The sequence below is a fragment of the Leuciscus leuciscus genome (genome assembly GCF_965113295.1).
Source record: "Leuciscus leuciscus genome assembly, chromosome: 15".
NCBI classification, from domain to species: domain Eukaryota; kingdom Metazoa; phylum Chordata; class Actinopteri; order Cypriniformes; family Leuciscidae; genus Leuciscus; species Leuciscus leuciscus.
Genome location: NC_138739.1, coordinates 13,876,899 through 13,892,175, shown reverse-complemented (window position 1 = coordinate 13,892,175; position 15,277 = coordinate 13,876,899). Strand labels below are relative to the sequence as shown.

The 15,277-nt window shown below is 38.3% G+C and overlaps 1 protein-coding gene across 2 annotated transcripts in view; it reads right to left on the bottom strand.

Annotated features, from left to right (window-relative positions):
* LOC309476075 (uncharacterized protein) overlaps window positions 1–3,773 on the bottom strand; it is a 110,470-nt gene extending 106,697 nt beyond the window's left edge. The window contains exons 1-5 of one of the 2 annotated variants that reach the window (XM_082139234.1): window positions 3,633–3,773; window positions 3,216–3,252; window positions 2,964–3,034; window positions 2,634–2,689; window positions 2,311–2,351 (exon numbers count right to left, since the gene is read on the bottom strand). The gene's annotated coding sequence lies outside the window, so the exon portion shown is untranslated. Of the gene's footprint in view, window positions 1–542; window positions 2,393–2,633; window positions 2,690–2,963; window positions 3,035–3,215; window positions 3,253–3,632 lie in introns of those variants that run through there. The other variant, XR_014197921.1, reaches the window with a different exon arrangement.
* Between the last annotated feature and the right edge of the window lie 11,504 nt (window positions 3,774–15,277).

The window sequence follows — 15,277 nt, the reverse complement described above, 5'->3', positions numbered from 1 at the left end:
AATACGCACTTGCAACTTTGAGCCGGCGGGCCGCCGGCCGCTGCGTCAGGAAGTCTCGCGTGATATCAGGTCTCGCGATGTAAACAATTGCTTTACGGCCAAAAGAAATCTGCTAAAATGCTGTCATTATTGCGCTCCCTCACGCTGTCCGAACCCGAATGAAGAAGACGTTTTAAAGAACGTCCCATCTGCTTTGATGTCGTTGATCTATAGCCTCTGGTGTCTGAGAATCAACAACGAGTTTTTACAACAGTGTTGTCAAATATCTATTCCGAAGCTGTGGGGGGAGCTCTAGAGAGAAACCTGCGAGCAAAAAGCGAGAATACAGCGAAGAAGTCCCGAAGCTACTGAGTGCTGCTTTAATGAATGGACAACTGATCTTTCCAACAGTGAACTCAGGAGACGTTTGAATCAGTAACACTTTACAATAAAGTTCTATTGATTACATAAATTACATAAAAAGTACAGTTTGCTTACTCAAGCTTTAAAACATGGGTCACCAAACTAAGGCCCGCGGGCCGACTCAGGCCCGCCACCCCCTTTTGACTGGCCCCCAAGCCCCTCTGCCCCCCACTACTTTAACCGGCCCTATGAGGCAATCCCCAAAAGTCGTCATGGCCTATTATATAAATATAAATAAAACTTGCGTGCAAATTAATGAATGCAATGCGGAACTACTGTTAGATACGCGGGTTCTTTAGGGACACCTAATCTGTAGGTCCGCCTTAGCTCTGAAGCTCTGAAGCAGGCTGCGAATGCGATGTAAAGATTGCAATGCTTGAATATGTTGAGAGAGAGGTGTGGGTGCGATCGAAAAGTCGCAAAGTGTTTACTTATATTTGTGTGTGTGTGTGAGTGAGGCGCGGGTGTGATCGAACAGTAGAAACATAAAAACATACTCCGTCATTTCGTTTTTACAGGACATCATTCAAACTGCAAAGTGTTTAAGTTACTGTGAATTAAAATTTTAAAGAAAACAAATATATTATTCTGAAATGTAGCAAATTAATTTTCAATTCATTCAGGTACAATTACCAAACATATCTCAAGGTCTTTTTGTCTTTTTATTAATTTAATTAATAAACTAATTATATAAAACTACTGTCAGTGCACTACAAATAAACTGGTTCTATGCCTTTACTTTATTAATAAAACTTATTTAAAAAAATACAAGGCTTAAGTAATTTATTTTCCTTTGGTGGGACAGCCTGAGACATGCACAAGCCTTCTGCAGTTCTGTTTTGCTTTTCCCTCCATTGTACCGAACTCGTACCGAACCGTGATGTCTGAACCGAGGTATGAACCGAACCGTGACTTCTGTGTACCGTTCCACCCCTAATAGAGAGTGCAGAGTTTTCAAAGAATAGTGGACCAATGATTATTTTTAAAGTGAAGAATAACTTTAATTAAAACAAAGTGTGAAGACTCGATTACTACTTTTGCAAACCACTAGTAAAGATAAACAAATATGTGCCAGGAATCAAGTGTTGATATAGTAGTGGGGATGGCTGTGCCAGGCTAGTAATCTCTACTACACAATGAGGCCTGCTGGTGGTCATTTTGGTCTGGGTCATACAATTCTATGTTATATAGCTGACCCGGCCCCCCCATCACAGTCAGGAACGATAATGTGGCCCCCAGAGAAAAAAGTTTGGTGACCCCTGCTTTAAAATAAATAAAACCCCTTGTTTTTTTGTTTTTTTTAAAGCATATGACTACATTTTTCCACACAGTGCTATCAAGAATCGATAAGAGAATCGTTAAAGAATCGGATCGATAATCAGAATCGTCAGTGGCATTATTATTATTGATAAAATCGTATCATTTCCCATCCCTATGTGAAGACGGTAAAATTATAATCAAACATTAAAGAACACATATGTTTTTAAAAGTTTTTTTAAGAGTTAAAAGTTTATAATATTTTGCTAACATGAAGGCTTGTCACTGTCAGTCTTTTTACATCAGTGCAAAACTAGGGAATGCAGATTAAGACCATCAGCATGCATTGATTAATCCCATGGCATGTAGCAAAAAAAAAGAAAAATGTGCAACCAAATCATGCTGGTGCGCCCAACTGAGAAAGTTGGTAGCACCAGTGCAAGTGGGTCTTGAGATTGATTATACTTGTCTAGGTGGGTCCTAGAACGAAAAAGTTTGGGAACCCCTGCGTTAGGCTACTGTCCCTTTAAGACGAATGCGCAGACCTAATATAAATGACACGCATCTGTTTTCTTTCTGTTTAAAACACACAAGACTGTTTACGAGGAAACTCGCCAAGATGGGCATTTTGACAAGATGGGCTAAACTTACCTTCTTCATCTACTGACTATGGATGGCATCAAGGTCTTGTCCTGAAGAATCACAGGGCCAAACAATAGGGATTATATCTCATCTGGTAACAAGAGCAAAGCCATAACTTTAAGAACTCTAATGATATATTTACCCCCTGATATTGCATTGGGGATATCAATTCAAACATTTTTAAAGGCTAAGAGTATGAGCCACAGCTGCCCAAGATATCTGTGAAAAATAACTGCCTAAAGTTGTCGACCCCCTGAACCACATTCAGCATTTAAAAGTACAAAGAATTTCAGTATTGATCAATAAAAAAAAACATACAAATACATAAATACCTTTGAGTTGGACAGTATGGTGTCAGTCTCATTGGCCAACATAATTCAAAACAGACCTAAAGAAATAAAATAAAATATACTAATGATCAGGATATCATGTTATCATAATAGTTAAATGAATTATTATTATAACTATGACCATTATAATACTGTATTAGTCACCTATTATTTAGCTGATTATTTAGCCTACAGGCTTCTCAAGGACAATCTCACTGAAAAACCCTGGGGTTAATGATTTTAAAATGTGAGACTTATTTCAAAAGCATAAATCTTACAGACCCCAAACCTTTGAACAGTAGTGCACTGTATGTTTGAGGTGGTTTTGCTTACTAGTCATATGGTTCATAGCCATGGAGATTGTCTTGGACAGGGGGTGCAGCAGGCCATCACAGCATGATGATCTAGGAACATAACAAGCTATTTGTCACAGAGCCAACAATATTACATGGGATTGGTTTAATAAAAGGAACCAAGCTAGAACAGAGGTGAAATGCAGAAAAGATAAATATATAAAAATCTTAAGATAATATATTGTGAAATAAATGCATATGGAATTATTATCATGATTAAACAATAACTCACCCCTTGTTGTAGAGGATTTTTTTTTTCTCTCGCTATTCTGAAATCACATTTTAGCAATATTGGTAAGTGACGTCACTGATTAAGTTAACAATACAGTGCATTCTTTTAGGTTAAATAAATTAGCTTACTTCCAATCACCCATTGACAAATTACCAGCAAAACTATAAAAAAAACTGTTATCTACACTAAATATGTGTTTAAAAACCCAAACTTTCATAAATAAGACCTTAACTTAACGTAACTTAGGCCTAACGTTCTCTTCTGAAACCGGTTAGCTTAGATGCTAACGGACTTTTTCAAAGACACAAAACCATTTCTTTAAAGTAAATATTCAACAGAAGCGTGTCAATTACACGTAAGAAATGTGTCAGGGACGTTTGTGTGTATTATTTGTGAGATTTTGTTGACTAAACTTACCTGAAAGCAGTGAAACCAACAGCGACAGACGGGAGTTTTGTTGTTTGTCAGTTGTTGATGACGTTTCTGGTTTCCATCTGCCCTTGCGCAGCTCACGTGCGCGCTCCAGTGTTTGATTCCGCGCATGCGCATTAAAACACTTCAAAGTCACGCAGCATTTAAATAAACATGATGGCTGAGTCCCAATTCGCCTACTTATACTACGACCTAAAAGTATGTACTTTTTTTGTGATGAAAAAGTACATACTTTTGAGTGTGTAGCAAAAGAGTATGCACGTTCTGGGACATACTTCGATGACGTCATGCAACGTAAACGAGAACGTGGTTGCCTAGTTACGCATACCGCGACTGTTAACAAAACATTTGACATTTCATTCATTCTTATATATCCAATATAATTTTATTTACTATTCCCATCTTTTTTTCCACAAAACATTTACAATGTGTTTTACCAAATGTAGGAGTGAAGCAGGCAGTGGCGGTTCTAGACCACAGTAACTGGGGGGGCCAGGCAGGGGCCACTTGTGCTTTTAGGGGGCACACCTTTAACATTCATCTTAACCTATTTTCAGTATTATTTCAAGTCATTTTTCACCATGTCATGCATGACTGCAAACTCTAGAAAAAGCTAATAAATTATATTAGCTAAGCTAATAAAACAATTTCAATTCAAATGAATGTTTCAGTATGTTTAATTGTAGTGTGATATAATGATCAATAATAACACATTTTTAGCATCTGCACATCTAGGCACTTTTTTACACCTGGGGTGGGCGATATGGCAATAATATCATATCACAATTTTTTTTTTTTTTTCAGGAAAATCACGATTTTATCACGATTCTTATTTCATGTTGTTTTTACTATTTTGCATGTGATTGAGCATTACAGCCAAACTAATGTCCCTATTTTAAAAGCAAAGCCTTATAGGTAACAAAATATAGGTAACAAAATATTAATAAAAAAGAATGGCAGACATTTAGGCCAAAGTGGCAAAAATAAAAATCTTTGTCACTATTTTTTTGTTATAAAAATTAAGAACAGAGATACATATTACACATACACAACTTAATATACAAATGAAATAAACAGTGCTTTATTTTTTCAGCTATAGGTGTATTTAACAGTAGAATTGAAGAAAGTAATTAAATGAACACATATGAAAATAAAACACAACAGACTTAAAGTTCTCAGTCAAGAGCAGTGAATGATTTCCTCTGTGTGTTTTGTTGTTTTATTAACATTAAAGGGATAGTTCTCCCCCCAAAAAGTCATAATTTACTCTCTTAAGTTGTTTTAAACCTGAATAAGTTTCTTTCTTCTGTTGAAAATAAACGTTATTTGAAAGAATGTGAGTAACCAAACAGTTGATGTACCCCTGTGACTTCCATAGTATATTTTTTTCCTACTATGTATGGAAGTCAATGGGGACCAGCAACTGTTTGGTTTTGGGTGAACTATCTCTTTAAGGACAAGCGGCAGCATGTTTATTATTAGGGCTACTGTCTCTTTAAGAACTGCACGCGACACGTCTAATATACACGCATATGACAAGCAGATTTTAATTAATTTTCTCTGTTTGCTTTCACTTTAGACATAACCAACTTTGTTTATGTAAACATTGTCTGTATTGGACAGTATTAGCGCAATATAAGACTCAAAAGATAACTTAGTCCAGTAACAGGCTTTTAGTGCATGTGCGCGTCGAGTGTATGCGCTCACTAAAGCGCATATTTGAACAGCGCATCAGCAGCGAATGACATGTTTAACCAGCAAGGCTTTAAAGCACATGCAAATAAGGAAGTTTTGTGAACTGCAGTGTCCCGTTCCTCTGCGTTAACATTTGATGTGAATATACGTCGTGCTGCAGTGTAGCCTATAGATGAAGGCACCGCAACTGATAAAATGCGCAGTTGTTTGGTGTGATTTTACGATTCCAAATTTAGGGGGGCCAGAGGGGGGGCCAAGCTTGGTGAGACGGGGGCACTGGCCCCCCCGGCCCCCCCTCTAGAACCGCCACTGGAAGCAGGGCGTCGTCGTAGATCAACCAAACGCAGGTCGTTTGTGAGGCTGCTGGTTCTGACGTTCATGTGCACATGTGTGTAACGAAAGCTACTTATTTTCTGAGTTAAAATATTTAAAGTTTATAGTGTAACTTTTGTTTAACGTATTTTATACTTAATCTTATACTTAAGTTATGTATAATACTAAAATACCCCGATGAAAATGAACCATGCTTTTACTATAGTAAAAGTGTAGTAACCATGTTTCTTTGGTTGGACTGATAAAGTTAACATTTGTACAGCCACAGTATTTCTACAAATAAGTCAGACAGAAACATCAAAAGAAATACATAAAAAGACACTTGCATGACACTAGAGCCTTTTTATTTATTGTTTTGTAGCCTGCAATGAGGCGCTCAGTATCTTCATCGAACCCTACAAGATAAACACGGTACTTTTTTGGCACAACATAAACCCATTAATATTACGAGACAATAAAATATAACTTTAATTAGGGTTAAACATTTGAATTCTTACACTTAAAAACTGAGGGCGCATCTCCGCTGCTGCATCCGACTGCCATGTCTACATCACCACCATCACCAGAAAGCTCCTCCCTCCCGCACGCAATGAGTTGTGGGCAATATTAGCCGTTAGAGTGTGCATTGATCTGCACTTCGAATTCTAACCGGAAATAGTAGACCATCCGGGTATCTTTGGAATACTCATTTCAACATACTACGATTTGGGACGTACTAAATCTAGTTTCGCATACTATTTAGGACGGATAGTATGCGAATTGGGACGCAGCAATAGAATTAAAATGTATAACATAATTTAAAATATCATTAATAAAAAGTTATTGCGAATAGATCTAACGTTGTTGGTTATCTTATAATCTTAGGGGACCGTACTGACGACGTTGTCAGTTGGTAATCTGCCTGTTAAGTGATATTAAAATAATAACCTGCAGAGAACGTTCCCAGAACGTTCTCTTTAGGTTATACAAATAAAACCTAAAAATAATTAACTAAAAAAGACTGCCTACCAATGAGCAAAGTTATTGATTACTTAGGCATTATCTACTGCCTGATAATGGTCATTTAATTAAGCATTTGATAAATGGTGTTAAAGCACAAAACATTGCAAACCATTCAATTGGTTTAAGAAATTAAATTAAATTAAAATTAAAATTAAATTAAACCTAAAAATAACCTACAGGGAACGTTCTGGGAACGTTCCCTTAAAGTTATAAAACTTGGTTGGACGTCACCACGACAGACCGGTACATCGGCCGCATTACTGCAGAAGCTGCACCGATCCGTCTGTCAATCTCCCGTTCCATCTTTCCCTCACTCGCGAACAAGACCCCAAGATACTTAAACTCCTCCACTTGAGGCAGGAACTGAACCAACCTGAAGTGGGCAAACCACCCTTTTCCGACTGAGGACCATGGTCTCGGATTTGGAGGTTATAAAAAGTTATAAAAATAGAACTTAAAAATAACCTGCAGGGAACGTTCCCAGAACGTTCTCTTTAGGTTATAAAATTAAACCTAAAAAATAACCTACAGGGAACGTTCTGGGAACGTTCTCTTAAAGTTATGCAGATAGAACCTAAAAATAACCTACAGGGAACGTTCCCAGAACGTTCTCTTTAGGTTATAAAATTAAACCTAAAAATAACCTACAGGGAACGTTCTGGGAACGTTCCCTTAAAGTTATAAAAATAGATCCTAAAAATAACCTACAGGGAATGTTCCCAGAACGTTCCCTGTAGGTTATTTTTAGGTTTAAATTTATAACCTAAAGAGAACGTTCTGGGAACGTTCCCTTAAAGTTATAAAAATAGATCCTAAAAATAACCTACAGGGAATGTTCCCAGAACGTTCTCTTTAGGTTATAAATTTAAACCTAAAAATAACCTACAGGGAACGTTCTGGGAACGTTCCCTTAATGTTATAAACATAGATCCTAAAAATAACCTACAGGGAACGTTCCCAGAACGTTCTTGTTTGGTTCCCAAAAAAATAACCAAATGGGAACCAAACGGGAACGTTAGGGGAACGTTCTGTGTTTGCTGGGTAGTTAAATGGCCTATTCAGAGGCTAATATGGCTAATAAAGAAGCTTTTGTATTCTCCACACGGATTGTACTATTGTTTACCATATTGGATTGTTAAATAATTGTATCTTAAATCTGTATTATTTACTTATTGTAATTTTTATTTATCTTTGTACAGACCACACACAAACAAATGCTTCAGTAAAGACATCAAAGGAAATAACTGTGGTTGACTAAGTTCCTGGGTTCTGATAGGCCCATCCAGGGCGAGTGTTGCTTATCCTACAGTCCTAAGAGATAAAATTCTAATTCCCAATTCCAAACCCAATAATACTAACTATTTTCGTTTTCATTTAAAGAAATCTTAAACATGATAGCCACACAAATGTGGTTCAGGCAACGCGTATTGATTATATTCACTGCACATAACGTTTGCCTATTTATAAAAAAACAAAATATAAAACACAAACCTGCCTCTTTTCGTTTTAAATATAATATAAAACCATTAAACATTTTAATATGGTCCAGGCAATATGTGCATTTGTACCAAACAACAGATTTTGCAGTAAACAACATTTTTTTACATACAATTATTACAATTTAAAATGACAAAACTCAACCCAGTCTCTTTTTGTTAAATTTCAGTTTTTATCAATAATAGCCATAATGTTTTTTTTAAAGCGCTGACTTTGTATGTTTGACTGAATTGTTTGCTTTATAGCTTCTTATAAAAGGTATAAGAAGCTATACAAATAAAGCAAACAATTCAGTCAAACATACAAAGTCAGCGTTCTAATCTAACCATACAACGGTAAAGATAAATAGCTTATATGTATAGCTTTATTTGTATAGCTTCTTATAGAGCCCTGCACGGGCCTCAAATCTAGGCCCGAGCCCGACCCTATTTTTTTTTTTTTACAGCGGCAGCCTGCCCTATTTGCAGCCATTAAAATATGTCCGTTTTGTTCGTTATGCTTCTTTTCTTTTCATTTCATTTCTTTATTAAGTTAATTTAGACAAATGTTTGGAGCATTAAAAAAAAAAAAAAAAATGACGACCAAGCAAGCCGAGCCAACAGAGTAAAACATGTTTGATCAATTTAGCCTCTCAAATCAACGCTAATACTTTACTTGGCTACAATAAAATCCATAGATATAAAACACTTCAAGCATATCACACAGACAGTTAGTTTAATGTTTATTTCTTAAACCACAGTGAGTAATTTTTTTTTTAAATACTGAGGCAGGCTCAGGTTGCTCGCAACAGCGCTCCCAAACGAAATGAGCAATAGCCAATCTAAACAAATTAAATTAAATAAATCAAAAACAAACTTGCAGGTTATCTTACCTAAAAAATGCACCACAGAACATGGCCATTCTTTTTTCCAGTAGTTTCCAACAGTTAAACGGAAATAAAGTCCAATCAAACGAAAAGTTAGAACAGTCTCTTACAGAGCATCGTGGAGAAAAAGAATAGCATCCACAGTGGAAGATTTTAACCCAGTCCTCTCTTCTATCACTCTGCGATTTTTCTCTTAATATTCTCCATTATTTGCACATGAGGTGAATCGTTGGTTGCGCTGACGGGAAACCTTCTGTGTGTGCGTGCGTGCGTGCGTGCGTGAGACTGTCATCAATCATATGTCAGTGTAATTTTACGATTATGAAAGTTATGAGGTTATTAAATGTCTTTCTATGTTTGTTTTTCTATCGTCGACGTCAACTTCTCATATTTTTTTAATTAATGTCTAAAAATATAAAAAGAAGGATAACCCAAAAAAGGCCCGAGGCCCGGCCCGCATGTGAACTATGACGTGAAAATTGGCCCGAAGCCCGGCCCTAGGGGTAAAAAAGTCGGGGCCCGTCGGGCTCGGGCTGAAATGCAGGGCTTTAGCTTCTTATACCTTTTACTTATACTTTTATAATGGCTAATATTGATAAAAACTGAAATTTAACAAAAAGAGACTGGGTTGAGTTTTGTCATTTTAAATTGTAATAATTGTATGTAAACATTTTAAAAACTGTAATGTTGTTTACTGCAAAATCTGTTGTTTGGTACAAATGCACATATTGCCTGGACCATATTAAAATGTTTAATGGTTTTATATTATATTTAAAACGAAAAGAGGCAGGTTTGTGTTTTATATTTTGTTTGTTTTTTATAAATAGGCAAACGTTATGTGCAGTGAATATAATCAATACGCGTTGCCTGAACCACATTTGTGTGGCTATCATGTTTAAGATTTCTTTAAATGAAAACGAAAATAGTTAGTATGGTGTTTTATCACATATTTCGTTGTCTAAAATATACACAGAGATAGCTGGAGTAGCAGAGCGAGCTGAGTGACGCGCGCTGCGTCAGAAGGTGGGCGGGGTTAGGATTTCCCAAGATTTTCCATGATGAAAGTGACCAATCATAAGAGGGTCAGTGCCCTCCTTGGTTTCCGCCCCCAAATTGTCAAAAGTCATGTAGACTCGAGCGAGCAGAAATCAGCTGAGCGAGCAGAAATCCACTGCGCGAGCAAAACAGCACTCCGCGAGCAGAAGCCCGCCGCGCGCGAGCAGGATTCCACTGTACAAGCAGAGTTAACCTATGAGAGTATGCCAGGCGCTCGCTTGCAGCTACCTACACCTCTCGGTTGTTGAATTTGTGCGCGAGTACTTTTATCATGCCAGCTGAAGGTTCATTTTTACGCGTGTGAAATAACATAATGTGCTCGTGAGCATGTCTTACACGCTCATAACTTTTGACATAAAAATAACGCCATATTTCGTGCAGTTGGGTTCTGTGGAGTAGTTCTGGGCACACGCTTGTTCGGGGGAAGTTGTTTGGATGTGAAGGTCTCCTGATGAAGTCTGCTGGATCGGAGTTCGTCCGTGGGAATCTGCTGGACTGATTTATTGATTGGATCTGCGCTGTGGAGAGAGAGTTAAGTGAACTGATTTCATCTTATGAACTTTTGAAAAGCTTGAAGAGGATGCAGTGAATGTAAATCTGACTGTTGGGGAAGTTGTGCGTTTCAGAGTGTGCTGAAGAGGAATGGAGTATTGAATATCTCCCACGAGAGTGTAACGAAGGGATTGAGGTCTCTGATCAGCCTTATTGTGTGAGTGAATTGCAGTGCTTTTGTCTTATTGATACACATTGACTCATTGCTGTGGATTTGAAGTGAACACGAGTGCGGTGTGCTTTTGCTGAGAAGCGGCTGCAACCCCTGCTTATACGTTTGTGAGAAGTGATTATACCTGCTCTCCATTAGAATTTCGGAGTGATACAGCTGAGTTGAAGTATCTTTCTGTGTTATCCTCTTTCGAGCCGTCTGAGTACTATAACGCCTCACTGAAACCTCCTCTTAATCCACTCTCTCCTTGGTTGTGAGCTCTAGGAAGGAACATATGGTTGTTGACAGGGGTGGTGGTGGCGCAATGGATAAGACACATGCCTTTGGTGTGAGAGACCCGGGTTCGAATCCACTGTGAGACACCAATGTGTCCCTGAGCAAGACACTTAACCCCTAGTTGCTCCAGAGGCGTGCGACCTCTGACATATATAGCAATTGTAAGTCGCTTCGGATAAAAGCGTCAGCTAAATGAATAAATGTAAATGTAAATGTAATGGTTGTGGGAAAATCCTTACCTTTTACTTACCGTCTGAGTTTGAAAGTATGCAGCATCGCTGGTGAAGTAAGCTATTGAATCACTGTCTCACTACTGTGTACCGACAAAAGTACTGTGTACTGAGAAGAACCCTTACCTGTCTACTCACCGTCTGAGTCCTGAAGAATGCAGCATCGCTGGTGAAGTAAGCTCCTGAATCATTGTCCCACTACTGTGCATCGACGAAAGTATCCTGTATTGAGAAGAATCCTTACCTTCCTACTTACCGTCCGAGTCCTGAAGAATGCAGCATTGCTGGTGAAGTAAGCTTGGAATTAACGCCCCACTACTGTGCACTGACGAGAGTATTCTGTATAGAGAAGAACCCTTACCTGTCTATTCACCGTCCGAGTCCTGAAGCGAGCCGTATCATTGGCGAAGTCGCCGTCAGGGCGAAGCTGCGACGTTCGATCAGTACCTAACCGTAGCTGAAGAAGACCTAGAAGACACGGAAGTCTATCACGCTTGTGCTCATTGATAAATTGTGTTCAATAAAGATTGTTATTCCTTTGAAATTATCTCTTGTCTGCGTTGTCCATTTGTTGCGGACCTGTGGTGTTGGCTCCTCACGGTGGTGTCTAAAGTCCGGGGTGGCTGGTCATCCGAGTCTGCCCCGGCTCGCACTTCTGATGAAACAAGTCACAGACACTTTTTTTATGTTTAATACGGTAAAGCATGGTTGATTTTAAGTGCTATAATTTTTTTTTTTAAAACATGACTTTACTGGAGTGCTGAATTGCAGAGCATATCCACGTTGCTATGATGATCAGAGGCTTTTCTAATGCTTTATTTAAATGCTAGCTGTTTTCTCAGTTTTGTTGTATGTTTATGTTATCCAGAGAAAAGCGTGTTACGTCCTTAGGGACGTTTATATTGTTTTTGGGTGTTTTCTGTGTTTCTCTTTTTGGTCTCTTTTGTCTCTCTTCCTTTCTCAGGCCGTCGCTGATTGGCTGTTTTGCTTGTCAGTCATTCGAGTTGAGTGGGTGTGCCTTGTGAGGCGGGATCCTCATCATCCTGATGCCTGACACCTGGAGGAGCCCTACATAAGGAGCATGCTACTGCCAGCGGGGAGAGAGACTTTTTGGTTTGATTCTGCTTGTGTGTTTTGTTTCTTTTTGCTTGATTTAGTTTTGTTACAGTAAGTGTTTAGTGCGTGCACGTTAATCGTGCCTTGTTTGTGATTGCCCCAAGTTCTGAAAGATTTAAAGGAGGAGAGGGGATAGGTATATACATTTGCACTTAGTTGGATTTTTTTTGTCTATATACACTCGGTTAGGGATTTGTGCCACCCTCTGTATTTTGGTTTTGTTAGTTATAGTAGTTTGGTTACGACTTTTTCTTTGATCTTTTTTTTTTTTTTTTTTTTTCAAGATTAGATATAAATGGTTTAGTTAAGTTCCTTTTGATTGTAATTTTTGTTTGTTTGGCACAATCCTGTTTTCCCCTTTGTTTCTTCCATTTTGCTTCGTTCATGTGTTAATATGAATTACTTTACCTTTCATTAAATTAACTTCACTTGATTTGGTCGTGTTTCTCATTTCACTCAGTGCTCAATGGTGACAGGTGTCTGAACTGGCTTAATGTTCCTCTTTTAAAACTCTCTCAGCAGTGTGGGCGACGACAGATGTTCGATAACAGTATATCACTGCTCACGTATTTCAAACTTAATTTACCCCTGAACGAAAAAGAGCTTCTCCGAGTATACCGGTGAGCTTTAGTCATTTTGGTGTGATCAAGCGCAGCTTTCTGGCCGAGACACATCTGACGAGAGGCAACAACACAGTCAGCTTGGTGTCTATGGAGTTTCATTTGTGTCTTTTTTGTTCAATCAAATATACTGTGTTTGAGTATTTTGTAATTAAAAAAAATTTTTTGGCAAACCCTGGTTCTCTGAAGAGGGTACAAGACGTTGCGTCGAGACGCCGTGGGGACGCAATCACGCAGGGGCGTTCCCACACCATCTCGACGCAGCTCGAGTTCCCTTGAAAGAGAAACTTTATTTTTCTTTGTGCTTTTAGAACACTTTTCATCACAAACGCACAAATGTTGCTCTTTTCTTTTAAAGAAAGAAATGGCATTGCTCGCCATGTTTTGCTCGCTCTTCTCTCAGACACACTGTGCAGCAGAAGCGGGAAAACGTAGTGGGCGTGGTCAATCCGGTGACCAATAGAAAAGGGCCTCCCATCCTGGTTGGTAGAGACCGCCCTGAGACACAGCTTCATTCACAAGCAAAACTTGCATGCAAAAGATTTAGACCCACAAAAAATACAGCAGAAAAGAGAGGATTTTTTTTTTTTTACAATACAAAATGCTTTTGTGATTAAAGTTTTCGAAATGCACGAAGAAATGTTTTTAACGATTTACTTTAAAAATGCTCTGCAATCATTTTGCTATCAACTTCTTTATTTTTGAGCCTTAAGAAGACTTTTTTGCAATCTTTTAAAAAAAAATAAAAAAAAATAATTAGTTTTACTCTCAAACACAGTGGCCCTTATTTATCAAAAGTGCGTACACCAAATTTCCAGCGTACACCTGGCGTACACCCAAAACCACGGTGACTTTGAGATTTATCAATATGGACGTTGGCGTACGGCACGCTCAAATCCTACGCCAGCTCAGGAGGTGGTGTACGCACGTTTTGAGTTAGTGTGGAAATGCGCAGAAAAACAATTCCTAACACCACAAAACGCACTGACAAACTAAAAGATATGATATATTATGACCCACTAAAAAAAATAAAAAAATAAAAAATATAGTAATTATAAACTTCAGTGTTTATTTTTGTGCAACATGGACTTCAATGTTTAATTTGTGTGACTTTACCAAAGCATTTGATTTGTAGGCATCCGTATTCCTTCAGTTGCGAGCCTGTGCGCTTTACCTGACGTTTCAAGCCTTGTTTATACTTTCGCCTGGCTCCGCAGCGCGAGTCTCCGCAGACTGCGCGCGCACCTCCCCAAATATGACGCCCTAGGATGAGAATGCGTTGGTACTCGACGCGCTCGCCGTCGTACTATTCTTTGAAACGATGGTTAGGCCCGGCAGGTGCGCACGGACTGGGTTCAGTAATGAAAGGCTTTCAATGACCAAAAAATGATTCAGACTGACAAAATAATAAAAATGACATTCTTCTTCTTTTAAATAATAATGTAATAATAATAATAATAACGACTCTTCTTCTTAATAACAATAAGCGTCATTAATAATAAAAATCATAATAATAAGAAGAATATTACAAATTGTCATGCAATTATTAATGTGAATGAATGGTACTCCACATCACATCATCATCACTATTGTACACCCCAATACATGTGAGGTGATACGAAATTAAATGCTAATTGTTTCAAAACACGTGCTGTAAAATAATGCATTGTGATAGGTCATTTGCTCATCCAAGTTTCTCTTCTTTGCCGTCTTCCATGTGTCCATGGCGTAAAATGAGGGCGTGGGGGAAGCGGAGACTTGAATATATAGGGGCGTGTTATTCTAATGACGATCGTTTTCAGCCGCGGCATTTATCAAGGGCAGGTATTGCGTACACCTGGATTTCAAAGGTACGCACAGCTTCATAAATCAGGCGGTGAGAGGAGTGTAAGCATAATCTTACGCCAACATATACGCCCGTTTCTACGCAAGATTGATAAATGAGGGCCAGTATGTTTGATTGAATAAAAAAGACACAAATGAAACTCCATATGTGTGTTGGTGTGTATCAGGCTAACAGTATTCATAAACAAGTTGAAAAATAAACACATCACTGTTCACTGATGTACCTCTCTCTGTTTTAGATCCTGTCTTTCTGTTTTTCCTCGTTCCGCCTTCAGTTGGATAAATGATGATTAAATAAATATCTCAGATATCAGTGATCAGTAGGTCAACAGGACTCATTTACAAGGTGTAGTAGATTTCTGTGCTGAGTA